Below are 12,416 nucleotides of genomic sequence, written 5' to 3'. Positions count from 1 at the left end.
CCTAGTGGCGGTAGCCATGGCTTGGGATCGCCACCGGGCCATCTGCCACCCGCTGGGCGGGGGGAGGGGAGGGGGCAGCCGGGCAGGGGGATGCTGCGGGAGGGGGAGGGGGCGGGGGGGGGGGGGGGGGACTGGGAGCACTGGGAATACAAGGAATGGTGGGGGCACTGGGAATAACGGGAATAATGGGAGAACTTGGAGCACTGGGAATAATGGGGGCACTAGGGGCACTGAGGACACTGGGAGCACTGGGAATACAGGGAATAATGCAGGCAGTGGGAGCACTGGGAATACAGGGAGCACTGGGGGCACTGGGAGTGGGGTGCAGAGACATGGGGACACTGGGAGTAATGGTGGGGGCACTAGGAGTACTGGGAGTGGGCTGCAAGGACGTGGAGACAATGGGGACAGTGGGAGCACTGGGAACACTGGGAATGGGATCCTGGAACATGGGGACGTTGGGGACACTGGTGGCACTGGGAGTGGGGTGGGGGGACATGGCGACACCCAGGGAGGGACACCAAGACAAACTAGGGGACACTGGGACACTGGGGACGCTGAGGGCACTGGGGACACTGGGAGTGGGAGGTGCTGGGAGTGGCACCGGAGGGGGTTTGGGGACACGCGGGGTGTGACACGGGGCCGTGGGGACACTGGGGACACTCGGAGCGGTCCCGGGGGACACGCGGGGTGCTGGGGGTGGGGACATCGGGACGCTGATGTCACCAGGGGTGGCACGCAGGGAGCCAAGGGGTGCTGGGGGTGGGGACACAGGGACAGCAGCGGGGACAGGGGACGCAGGGACACCTGGGATGGCACCTGGAAACCTGCCGGGAGCTGGGGAGGCGGCGACAGCGGCGCTGCCACCCCCGCTCTGTGCCCCCCGGACCTCGGTGTCACCCCAGTGTCCCCAATCCTTCATATCACCCCAGTGCCACCAAGCCCCAATGGCACCCCAGTGTCCCCCCATGTCACCCCAATGTCCCCAAGCCCCAATGGCACCCCGGTGTCCCTCCGTGTGTCCCCAGTGCCACTAGGTCCCAGTGGCATCCCAGAGTCCCTCAGTGTTCCCTTGATGTCCCCAAGTCCAAGTGGCACCTCGATGTCCCCCCATGTCACCCCAATGTCCCCATCACCGTCCTTGTCCCAGAAGCCCACAAGGTCCTTGTCCCAAGCCACCCTGGGGGGGTCCTGGGCCACCATGGAGGGATCTGTGACCACCACAGGGGGGTCTGGGACCACCATGGAAGCGCCTCAAGCCACTCCAGCTGGGTCTGGGGCCACCACGGGTGGGTCTGGGGCCACCATGGGGGGTCCCGGGGACGCGACGGGGGGATCTGTGGCCACTACGGGAGTGCCTCAAGCCACAACGGGGGCGTCTCAAGCCACCACGGGGGGGGTCCTGGGCCACCCCAGCTGGGTCTGGGACCACCACAGGGGAGTCCTGGGTGACCACGGGGGTCTCCGTGGCCAGCCCGGGGTGGTGGCGGGCGGCCGCGCGCTGGGCTCGCTCGGGGCCGCGCTGGGCTCGCTCGGCTCTGGCCACGGCTCGCAGGCGCTGGGACGCGCTGGCCACGGCCTGGGCTCTGGCGCTGCTCTTCGGGCTGCCTCAGGTTGGCATCTTCGGGCAGCGCGAGGTGGCCCCGGGCGAGAGCGACTGCTGGGCGACCTTCGCGCAGCCCTGGGGAGCCCGGGCCTACGTGACCTGGGTGGCGCTGGCCGTGCTGGTGGCCCCCGCGCTGCTGCTGGCCGCCCTGCAGGTGGCCGTGACCCGCGCGCTGCGCGGCTCGCGGGGGGTCCCCGGTGGCCCCGGAGGGCTCGCGCGGGCCCGCGCCAGGAGCCACCGCATGGCCGCCGTGGTGCTGGGCGTGTTCGTGCTCTGCTGGAGCCCCTTCTTCTGCGCGCAGCTCTGGGCCGTGTGGGACCCGCGGGCGCCGCGAGAAGGTGACAGCGACGGGGACAAGGGGACAGGGGCATGGACATGGGGACATGGGGGGATGGGGACTCGCGGGCGCCGCGAGAAGGTGACAGGGGACATGGGGACATGGGGACAGGGGATGGGGCCATGGGGGGATGGGGACCCGCGGGCGCCGCGGGAAGGTGACAGCGATGGGGACATGGGGACAGGGACATGGGCATGGGGACATGGCGGGATGGGGACCCACGGGCACCGCGGGAAGGTGACAGCGACAGGGACATGGGGACAGGGGATGGGGACCCGCGGGCGCCGCGAGAAGGTGACAGCGACAGGGACATGGGGACAAGGGCATGGGCATGGGGACATGGGGGGATGGGGACCCGCGAGCGCCGCGGGAAGGTGACAGGGGACATGGGGACAGGGATATGGGGCCATGGGGGGATGGGGACCCGCGGGCGCCGCGCGAAGGTGACAGGGGACTTGGGGACAGGGGATGGGGACATGGGGGGATGGGGACCCGCGGGCACCGCGCGAAGGTGACAGGGGACATGGTGACAGGGGATGGTGACACGGGGGGATGGGGACATGGGTGGGGATAGGGGATGGAGATGGGGACCCACGGGCGCCGCGGGAAGGTGACAGCGACGGGGGACAGGGACAGGGGGACATGGGGACGGGGACATGGGCATGGGGACACGGAGACCCGCGGGCGTCGCGGGAAGGTGACAGCGACAGGGGGACATGGGGATATGGGGATGGGACAGGGATGGGGACGGGGACAGGGGTGGGGACCCGCGAGCGCCACGGGAAGGTGACAGCGACAGGGGACACGGGGACAGAGGACACGGGGAAAGGGGCGTGGCCTCTGGCTGGGGTGGGTAAGTGTCACCGAACGTCCCTTCCCAGAGCCCGGGGTGTCCTTGGCGGTGCCGTGGGGTGTCCCCAGGTGTCCCCAGGTGTCCCAAGTATCACCGGTGTCCCCTGTCCCCTGTCCCCAGGCCCCGCTTTCACCATCCTGATGCTCCTGGCCAGCCTGACCAGCTGCACCAACCCCTGGATCTCGGCCGCCTTCAGTGCCACCCTGGCCCGGGCCATGGCCAGAGTGCTGTGTCCCTGCCGCCACCGGGGGGTGACACAGTGACACACAGTGACACCAGGCCATGGCCAGAGTGTTGTGTCCCTGCCACCACCGGGGGGTGACACAGTGACACACAGTGACACACAGTGACACCAGGCCATGGCCAGAGTGCTGTGTCCCTGCCGCCACCAGAGGGGACACACGGGGTGACACAGAGTGACACAGAGTGACACAGAGTGACAGGGGGTCACACACAGTGACCCAGGGGTGACACAGAGCCGTGCTGTGTGTCCCCTGTCCCTGCCGCCACCCCCAGCGTCACACGAGGTGACAGGAGGTGACACAAGGACAGGGCTCACACAGGTGACTTGTGTGACACGAGGACACACAAGGGACACACGAGGGGACCTGGGGACACATGGTGGGGGGGGGGGGTGTCATGTCACTCAAAGGGCTTGTGTCACATTTGGGGTCACACAAGGGACTCTTGTCACATTTGGGGTCCCTCCTGTAATATTTGGGGTCACTTGGGTGGCTCGTGTCACATTTGGGGTTCATCTGAGGGGCTCTTGTCACATTTGGGGTCACAAGGTGCTCCTGTCACATTTGGGGTCCCTCCTGTCACATTTGGGGTCGCTCTGTGCAAACCCATCACCAATAAAGCAAAATTTTACCCCGAATCTCCCCGATTTTCTTGTGGGACGTTGGGAAAATTTTCCTCCCAAAAAATGAGACAACTCAGTCCAAAAAAAGGGGAAAAAGGAGGGGAAAAATCCCCAAAAATGAGAGAAATCTTATTTATGGGAAAGATTTTGGGTTCTTTTTCTGAGGTTTGCCCCAAACTTTGGGAATCTTGGGTAATGTGAGGATGCAGGGAGAAACGGCACCTGCAGAACGGCGCCCACCCCAAACCCCAATTTGGGCTCCTCACCCTGTTTTGGGGATCCCCTGACCCCCAAACCCCAGTTTGGGTTCTTCACCCTGTTTTGGGGATCCCCTGACCCTAAACCACAGGTGGGGGTCCTACCCTGTTTTTGGGATCCCTGACCCCCTCAAACCACAATTCTGGGCTCCCCATGCTGTTTTGGGGATCCCCGTGTAAGGGAAATTAACCCACAAACACCAGAGGTTTATGTCCAAAAAGGAGACAGAGGAGTCCTTTTTGCTTTATTCGAATAAAGGGAGAGGCCATGGGGCATTCCCCTGGGATCTCTTGAATTTTTGGAGGACGCAGCCTCCCTTTTTATCCTATTTTCCCAGCCGCTTTTCCCTCTCTCTTTCCCCATTGGCTGAGGTACTCGAGAGGCACAGACTTCCCGGAACGCCTGACACCTGACATTCCCCTCTAATGTATAACCCTCCCTTTTAATTTTTAATTCTTGTAGAATTCAGTTTTCCCCCTCCCCGTTGCTTCTTTCATCTTCTGTTACCCAATTTTATTTACCAGCAAACCTACAGTTTGTTTGTAAAGGCAAATCTCTTTTTCCATTCATCAATCAGTGTAATCCCTCCCATTGTTTCTTTTATCTATAGGTGCTAACTTTACCTACCAAAAGATCTACAGTTTGTTTATAAAGACAAATGTAACATTCCTCTCAATCCCTCCTCTTTTATTTTTAGTAATTGTCTTTACAAACTTTAGCTATCATTGTCTTAATTTCTTGTTCTTGTGTCCTTTTTGGTTTTGCAATTATTTGCAATGACATCAATTTCTGTCCTTTTGTAGCCATCTCTGGGTCAGTAGGCATGGCTATAACTTGCATCCCCTTGATCACATGTTGAATAAGTTGTATTAAGCAAGGGATCATGCATGGTAAAAGAGTAGAGTTGCTACAACACATAAGAAAAAAGCAGTTGTTTAACCCACAGTCCACCAGGTAGCCATGAAAACATGTCCCATTCCCATCCTTTCCATGTTTGGATATGTACATGAGCTAACTTTCTTATTCCTTTTGCTATTTGTTTCACCACTTTTCTAGTGTCATTTATTTGCAAACAGCAGTTTGAGTCATTTAATTTGCCACACACGCCCCCTTCTTTTGCTAATAAGTAGTCTAATACCATCCGGTGTTGAAATATTGCATTTCTTATCTGAGTAGATTGGTCAGCAAGAAGGTCAAGAGCTGTAGCTGTCTGGTTACTTACTATTTCAAAGACAGCTTGTAACCTAATTATCCGATTTGAATTATAAATGGTTTCTCTGGCACCTGATATTAATTCACTAGGATTCCAAGTGGCTGGGCCATAGTGTTGTATGATTTGTTCAGCTGGCCACTCATCATTACCCCACTTTTGGCTGCTCCCCCCAGCCAAGGATACATCAATTGACCGCTTTTTCCTGATTAGATCATCATATACCTTGATTCCTAACTGGTTTCCCTAAACTTGTGGTAGCAGAAAGAACAGTGGTCTGATATACCCCACATAAAATATTCCTGACCAGTTTGGGGGTAACCTGCGATAGGCATATTGGCCACAAATCCAGTAATGCCCCTTTAAAGCCCACGTCCCGTTGGCAAAGGGACCTTCCCAATTTTCATGATCTACTGGGGGGTCAAAATACAGCTTGCTTCCTGGGCCTAGTGGTCCCCCAAGAATAGTTGCCCCACCATAAGAATCACAGTATTTGCACTTCCATGCTCCCACATGAGGTTTCCAGCTGCAGTTACATCCCAGATCTGTTTTATTAGATTGGGACCAGAACCTGCTAAAAAGAGTTTGAGTTCCATTCCAGTGTTGCCACTTCCACTGATAGTCACGAACAACATGTGTCCTACTTGTGGAATTATCTCGGGGGCAGCTTAAAAATAAGGAGTCAAAAAAACTTATCCCTCCCCACTGCTTTACAGCCTTCCAAATCTTTCTGGTAAGTATGGTAGGAACACTTTACCCAACTACCATTTAAGAGCTTAACATGAGTTTGATTCCATTTGCCCTGATATCTGGAACAATCATAAGGAAGGCATTTGGGGGTCCAACAATCTAAACCCAAAGATAAAGTCCAGTTACAAACACTTTTCCCCACGTATATGCTTCCTGTTCTATTTAGACAATAAGTGCCTCTTTCAGAAGAATGAAGCTGCCATGGACTTCCTTCTTCATCCCAGAATCCTGTTCCATTATGGACTTCACTCAGGGTGCTAACCCACCATTTAGGTTGGCCACCCATGGCCAGTTTTCAGATCCTCCTGCCCCCCCACAGACCCAGCAATTGCTAAGGTTAAAGGTTTTTGCTACTTCTTCTCCTAAGGTTAAAAACTTGTTTTCCATTCCTGGCCCCGTCCTAACTGACAGTATAAAGGTAAGATCACTAAGAGAAACATTGTAACTGGGTTATGTAATTCCCTAACCTAATTTTTACTTTCACGTTGTCTTCTGCACCTGTGGTGAGTGAAGGCACAGAAACAGCTTAATATAAAGGAAAACAGTGACAGCAAAGGGCTGGCCCCCCAGTGACTGGAGATCCGAGAGGTGGGATGCCCACACAAACTTATTTCAGCAGGCAGTCCGTGGGTAGGCACACGAGGCTTCCCTCGATGTCGACGCACTTGCTACTGCTCCAGTCCGCCCCTGCGGAGTGTCAGTCGCGGCTTCCTGTCCTTCTCCTCCAACTGAGATGTCCAAATCTCTGGGGCCTTAGAGACCTTGACCCGAGTGTGATGGGTCCACCCGTGTTCAGCTGTCTTGACGGCTGTTTCTGTGGTCAGCAACACCTGGAAAGGTCCACGTCACTTCACCACCAGTGGTGCTTCTTTATACTCCTTAACTAGGACCCAATCTCCTGGCTGGATGTTGTGAACAGCAAAGTCCAAAGGCAGGGTCTGTGCCAGCTGAGCCTCCTGTCGAAGAGATTTCACAAGAGACAGTACCCGAGACACATAATGCTTCAAATACACATCACTTATCTCTATCCCCCCACTAGGCTGAGAGTTGCAAGGATAAGGAATTCCAAACATTAACTCAAAGGGAGATAATCGAATATCTTCCCTGGGTCTGGCCCTTATTCTTGCCAAAGCCAGGGGCGGGAGCCGTACCCACGGCATCTTGGTTTCTATCACCAGCTTCAGAAGGTGTTTCTTTATTTCTCCATTCATTCTTTCAACCCGACCTGAACTTTGGGGGTGCCAGGGGGTGTGCAGGTTCCATTGTATCCCTAAAGCAGCCATAACTCCTTGAAGAATTTTTCTTGTAAAATGAGTTCCCCTATCTGAGTCTATTGCTTCCACAATTCCATATCTTGGAATTATTTGTTCCAGAAATACTTTAACAACTAATCCTGTAGTTGCTGAAACAGTAGGGAATGCTTCTGGCCAGCCTCTTAATCGACATACTATTACCGGAAGATATTTAAACCTTGCCACTCGGGGCATTTCAGTAAAATCCACCTGACATCTCTGGAAGGGACGTACAGCCCAAGGCCTCCCTCCCCTGGCAAGTTTCTTTGTAACCTTGTTATTGGTTTTAGCACAAGTCAAACAACCCTCAATAGCTCGTTTTGCCAAGCTAAAAAGACCCACAGCAGCATACATTTTTAGGAAGGCTTCTGCCAACTCTCGAGAGCCCCAATGACTCCCTTCATGAAGTTGTTTTAACAATTGTAAGGCCAGAGCTTTTGGGATTCACTGCCTCCCATCCCTTGTAAACCAATTGTTTACTCTTTCTTCTGCTCCACATTTTTTTAATTATCTCCAGTTCTTCTGGTGGGAAAGACAGCCTCTCTGGCAGCGGTGCAGCCACCGGGCGCAAGGGGAGGATCCCAGAGACCTCTGGCAACAACGCAGCTCTCCGAGCCTCCCCACCAGCCAATCGGTTTCCTATTGCCTCCCCCGAGCACCCTGCCTGATGCCCCTTAATGTGGACCATTGCCACCCCTCTTGGCAAACTAACCACCTCCAATAGGCGAGAGATTAAGTTTTCATGGGCTAACGTCTTTCCCCTAGAATTTAATAAACCTCGCTCTTCCCACAGTTTCCCAAATGCATGTATCACCCCATAAGCATATTTAGAATCGGTAAAAACGTTCACTGTCTTATCCCGGTATAACTCACAGGCTCTGATAAGCACATACAGCTCAGCTGTCTGGGCTGACCAGGTGGGCGGTAACCTCCCCTCTTCCTTTAATTGTTTGCCATTCACGATAGAGTATCCTGTAAAACGCTTCCCGTTTATTACTCTTGACGACCCATCGATGAACACATTCTCTCCCTCAGGCCAGGGATTATCTCTCAAATCTTCCCTAGCTCTAGTCTGGAGATCTATAACCTGGATACAATCATGACTTTCCTCCTGTCTCCCCCTTTCTTTGGGGCCATTCAAACAGGAGGCTGGATTAAAATTTTCCTATTTTTAAATTCTAAATCCTCCTGTTCCATTAAACAAGATTCATATTGTAATAATCGAGCACTCGTCATCCACATAGAGGCTCTCTCAGTTAACAAAGCTTTAATCTGATGCTAAACTTTTTACAATCACATACCCTCCCCTTGTCAGCCCCTACCAGAGCTGTGGTCACAGTTTCTGCAGACAATGGAGCCAGCCTCTGGCCGCTGGGTTAACAACTCAGAAAAACAGGCGACAGGCCTCTGTGTTCCTTATTCTCTTACACGAAAATTCCTTTAGCATGACCCAGCTCAACACCCATATGTAGTTGAAATTCCTTTTCTGCGTCCAGAAGAGCCAAGACCAGAGCACTAACTAATCCATCCCTCAATTTTCCAAAGCACTGCTCCACTTCTGGTGTCCACATCACAACACCAGGACCGCTCTGGGTTAAAAAGTTACACAAAGGTCTAGCCACAACAGAAAAATCCTTGATCCAAGCTCCGCAGTCCCCCACTAACTCCAAAAATTTCTGCAACCCCTTGTCAGTCTGGGGCAAAAATCCCCTGCACTCCTTCTGGACCAACACACTGCAACCCCTCAGTCAGAAGGTGTCCCAAATATCTGACTCTCTCCTCAACCACCTCTTTCTGCTCCCCTGATAACAGCAAATCATCTACATATTGCAACAGCTTAACTCCTGAGGGTGGAGTAAACACTTAATATTTTCTGCAAAGCTTGCCTAAACAAACTTCGTATATCTCTGCAGCTGCATTTCAGCATAAATCTTACCAGACATTTTACATAAAGATATTGCAGACAGTAACACAGACTCTGTGTTACTTCTTTCTTTTTTTTTTTTTACTCTTGTTACTTTTCACAAAATTAATTTGCTTTCCCATTCTAGTCATCAAATTTCTTCCCAGTAAATTACAGGCACAATGAGGAGCAATCAGAAACTCATGCTTTTTAAACCCCTCCCACACATTTAGCAAATTCCCATGCCTTTCCCTGTATTACTTGTATTTTCCAGCAAAACTCACAAAATCCTTAAAACAGAATCCTAATCTTTTCACGTACAATCTTCATTTCCCATATATTCCTTTATTCTTGTTCTCCCTCTCTTCATCACACACTGTATACCAGAGTCAGTTTGTGTCCTGTCACAGTGCAAACACAGCTCCTCCCCCACCGATGCTCCCAGCTAGCACGGCCCGCAGCATCGCAGGCGGCTGGGCACCCCAAACATTACGGGGCCGGGGCACCCCGAGCCTCACGGGGGCCAGTGGACACTGCTGGCCCTGCCCGGGGCTGGCGGGGTCAGGCACAGCCCCGTGCTGAGCCCCGGCAGCCCCACAGCCCCCAGCCCGTGTTCCTGGTCCCGCAGCTCCGTGCTCGGACCTGCTGCTCATTGCCTCGCCCATACCTATCACACACTCCTCCTCAATTCTCTCCAACACACAAACACTCTCCATCCATCCGCCGCTGTCGAGACCCTCTCTCGACTCCCCTTTTTGCCCCCCAGGGCATGGATTATCGAGACCCCTTCTCGACCTCACTTGTTGCCCCCCCAGGGCATCTATATAACATGGCCTTATAAGCCCCTTTGACAACTTATACTCTGGCCACACAAAATAACAATATTTTATCATAATTCCCATAGTTACTTCTGGGTGAATATACAATCTGTCCCAAGACCTCAGCATTCTCCCCAAAGGACTCTCCGGGGGTATTATGGGATCTTTTTTGCAGCGTCCCTTTCCCGGCTTCACCCTTCCAACCCTCCATGGGTTTCCCTGTTTCACCTGTGCTGCCCTCCATGGGCGCCCTCACAGGTGTACCTGTGCTACCCTCCATGGGTTTCCCTGTTTCACCTGTGCTGCCCTCCATGGGCGCCCTCCCAGGTGTACCTGTGCTACCCTCCATGGGTTTCCCTGTTTCACCTGTGCTGCCCTCCATGGGCGCCCTCCCAGGTGTACCTGTGCTACCTTCCATGGGTTCCCCGTTTCACCTGTGCTGCCCTCCATGGGCGTCCTCCCAGGTTTGCTCTCCGAGGATCCCATTTTACTCACCGGTGAGATTTTCAGTGGTCCTTCCCTGCGGACTCTTCACGGACCCCCCTGGTCCGCCACTCGTCTGTCTCCTGGACAGTCTCGGGAACCCAATCCATCGCCCGGTGCCAGCTGGCACCCGGGGGAGCTGATCACCGAAACTGGGTGAGGCGCGCCTTCAGCTCCACCGCTGCCTGCCGCCCCGGACGGTGGAAATATCCCGGACCGAGCCCCCAATTGTAAGGGAAATTAACCCACAAACACCAGAGGTTTATGTCCAAAAAGGAGACAGAGGAGTCCTTTTTGCTTTATTCGAATAAAGGGAGAGGCCATGGGGCATTCCCCTGGGATCTCTCGAATTTTTGGAGGACGCAGCCTCCCTTTTTATCCTATTTTCCTGGCCGCTTTTCCCTCTCTCTTTCCCCATTGGCTGAGGTACTCGAGAGGCACAGACTTCCCGGAACGCCTGACACCTGACATTCCCCTCTAATGTATAACCCTCCCTTTTAATTTTTAATTCTTGTAGAATTCAGTTTTCCCCCTCCCCGTTGCTTCTTTCATCTTCTGTTACCCAATTTTATTTACCAGCAAACCTACAGTTTGTTTGTAAAGGCAAATCTCTTTTTCCATTCATCAATCAGTGTAATCCCTCCCATTGTTTCTTTTATCTATAGGTGCTAACTTTACCTACCAAAAGATCTACAGTTTGTTTGTAAAGACAAATGTAACATTCCTCTCACCCGGACCCCTGAACCCCACTCTCGGGTGCTCACCCAGTTTTGGGGTCCCTGCCCCCCCGTTTTCCCCGTTTGGCGCTGGCAGAGGAGCTGCCGGAGAACAAACCCGGAAACCCGAAACGGGAAAAACCCGCGCCAAAGGGAATGTGGGCGTGGCCAAAAGGAATTTTTGGCAAGTCCTGAGGGGGATTTGGGGAATTTTTGGGAATTTGGGGGGTCCAAGGGATGGATTTTGGGGGGTGCTGAGGAGGAATTTCGGGCATTTGAGAATTTTTGGGGAGGATTTTGGGGGTGTCTCTTAGAGGATTTGGGGGATCCTGATGGGAATTTTGAAATCCTGTGGGGATTTTGGCAGATTTTGGGGTTGCTGATGGAAATTTTGGGATCCTACGAGAATTTTGGGGGTCCCTGATGGAAATTTTGGAAACCTGAGAGGATTTTGTGGGTCCCTGGGGAGATTTTGTGGTCCCTAGGGGATTCTGGGGGGATTTGGGGCATTTTGTGGAGATTTGGGGGGTCCCTGGGGGATTTTGTCATTCCTAAAGGGATGCACACTGCTTGCTCTGTCCTTATAAAGAAACCAATCTAAATTTTGCTGAATATCGAGACTTTGCAAATTTGTTTTGTACTTCTGATCTTGCAGGATGATTTCATCCTTGTTTGTTTGCTTGTTTGTTTCTTTTTTTTGTTTTGTTTTGTTTTGTTTTGTTTTGTTTTTCCCCAGGAGCTTCACGACAATAAAGAAAAATCGGGTTTGCCTTTCTGAATTTATTTAACATTTTATTTCTTTTAAATTTTATTTATATTTTTCATGACTCTTAAAATATTTCACTTTTTTTCTGTTTTCATCATTCCTGGCACCCCAAAAATGAGCCCAGACACCCCAAAAACTGAGCTCAGGAAACCCCAAAACCCCAAGCCCACCTCTAAATGACCCCAAAATTCCCTCTCAAAGCCAAAAAACCCCCAAACTTCAAGTCCCACAGGCCCAAAATTCCCTCAGGACCACCCCCCAAATCCCTCCTGATCCCCTGAAAACCCCCAAATCCTCCCAGATTTCTCCAAAATCCTCCCAGGAGCCCCCCAAATCCCCAAATTTCCCCCAAGGACCCCCCCAAATTCCCCAACCTCTCCCCAAATGCCTCCCAAAATATCCCAAAATCCCCCCCAAATTGCCAAAATCTCCCCAGGACCCCCCCAAAATCCCCCCAAATTCCCCCCAGCCCTTCTCCCGTACCTTCACCAAAATTATTTTCTGGGCTTTGGGTAGGAGCTCATTTCCAGACGAGGGGGAGGGGCTGAGGCCACGCCCC

At 53.1% G+C, this 12,416-nt stretch overlaps 1 pseudogene across 1 annotated transcript; it reads left to right on the top strand.

Moving 5' to 3' along the window:
* The first annotated feature begins 1,385 nt into the window (after positions 1 to 1,385).
* LOC306814043 (vasopressin V2 receptor pseudogene) lies at positions 1,386 to 3,415 on the top strand (annotated as a pseudogene). Its single transcript, XR_013777868.1, has 3 exons — positions 1,386 to 1,944; positions 2,917 to 3,008; positions 3,153 to 3,415. The product of XR_013777868.1 is annotated as a vasopressin V2 receptor pseudogene (transcript).
* The last annotated feature ends 9,001 nt before the right edge of the window (positions 3,416 to 12,416 follow it).

This window comes from Erithacus rubecula (assembly GCF_903797595.1).
Source record: "Erithacus rubecula genome assembly, chromosome: 34".
In the NCBI taxonomy this organism is placed as follows: domain Eukaryota; kingdom Metazoa; phylum Chordata; class Aves; order Passeriformes; family Muscicapidae; genus Erithacus; species Erithacus rubecula.
The sequence above is the reverse complement of the archived record's forward strand: the minus strand, read 5'-3'. Positions and strand labels throughout refer to the sequence as shown.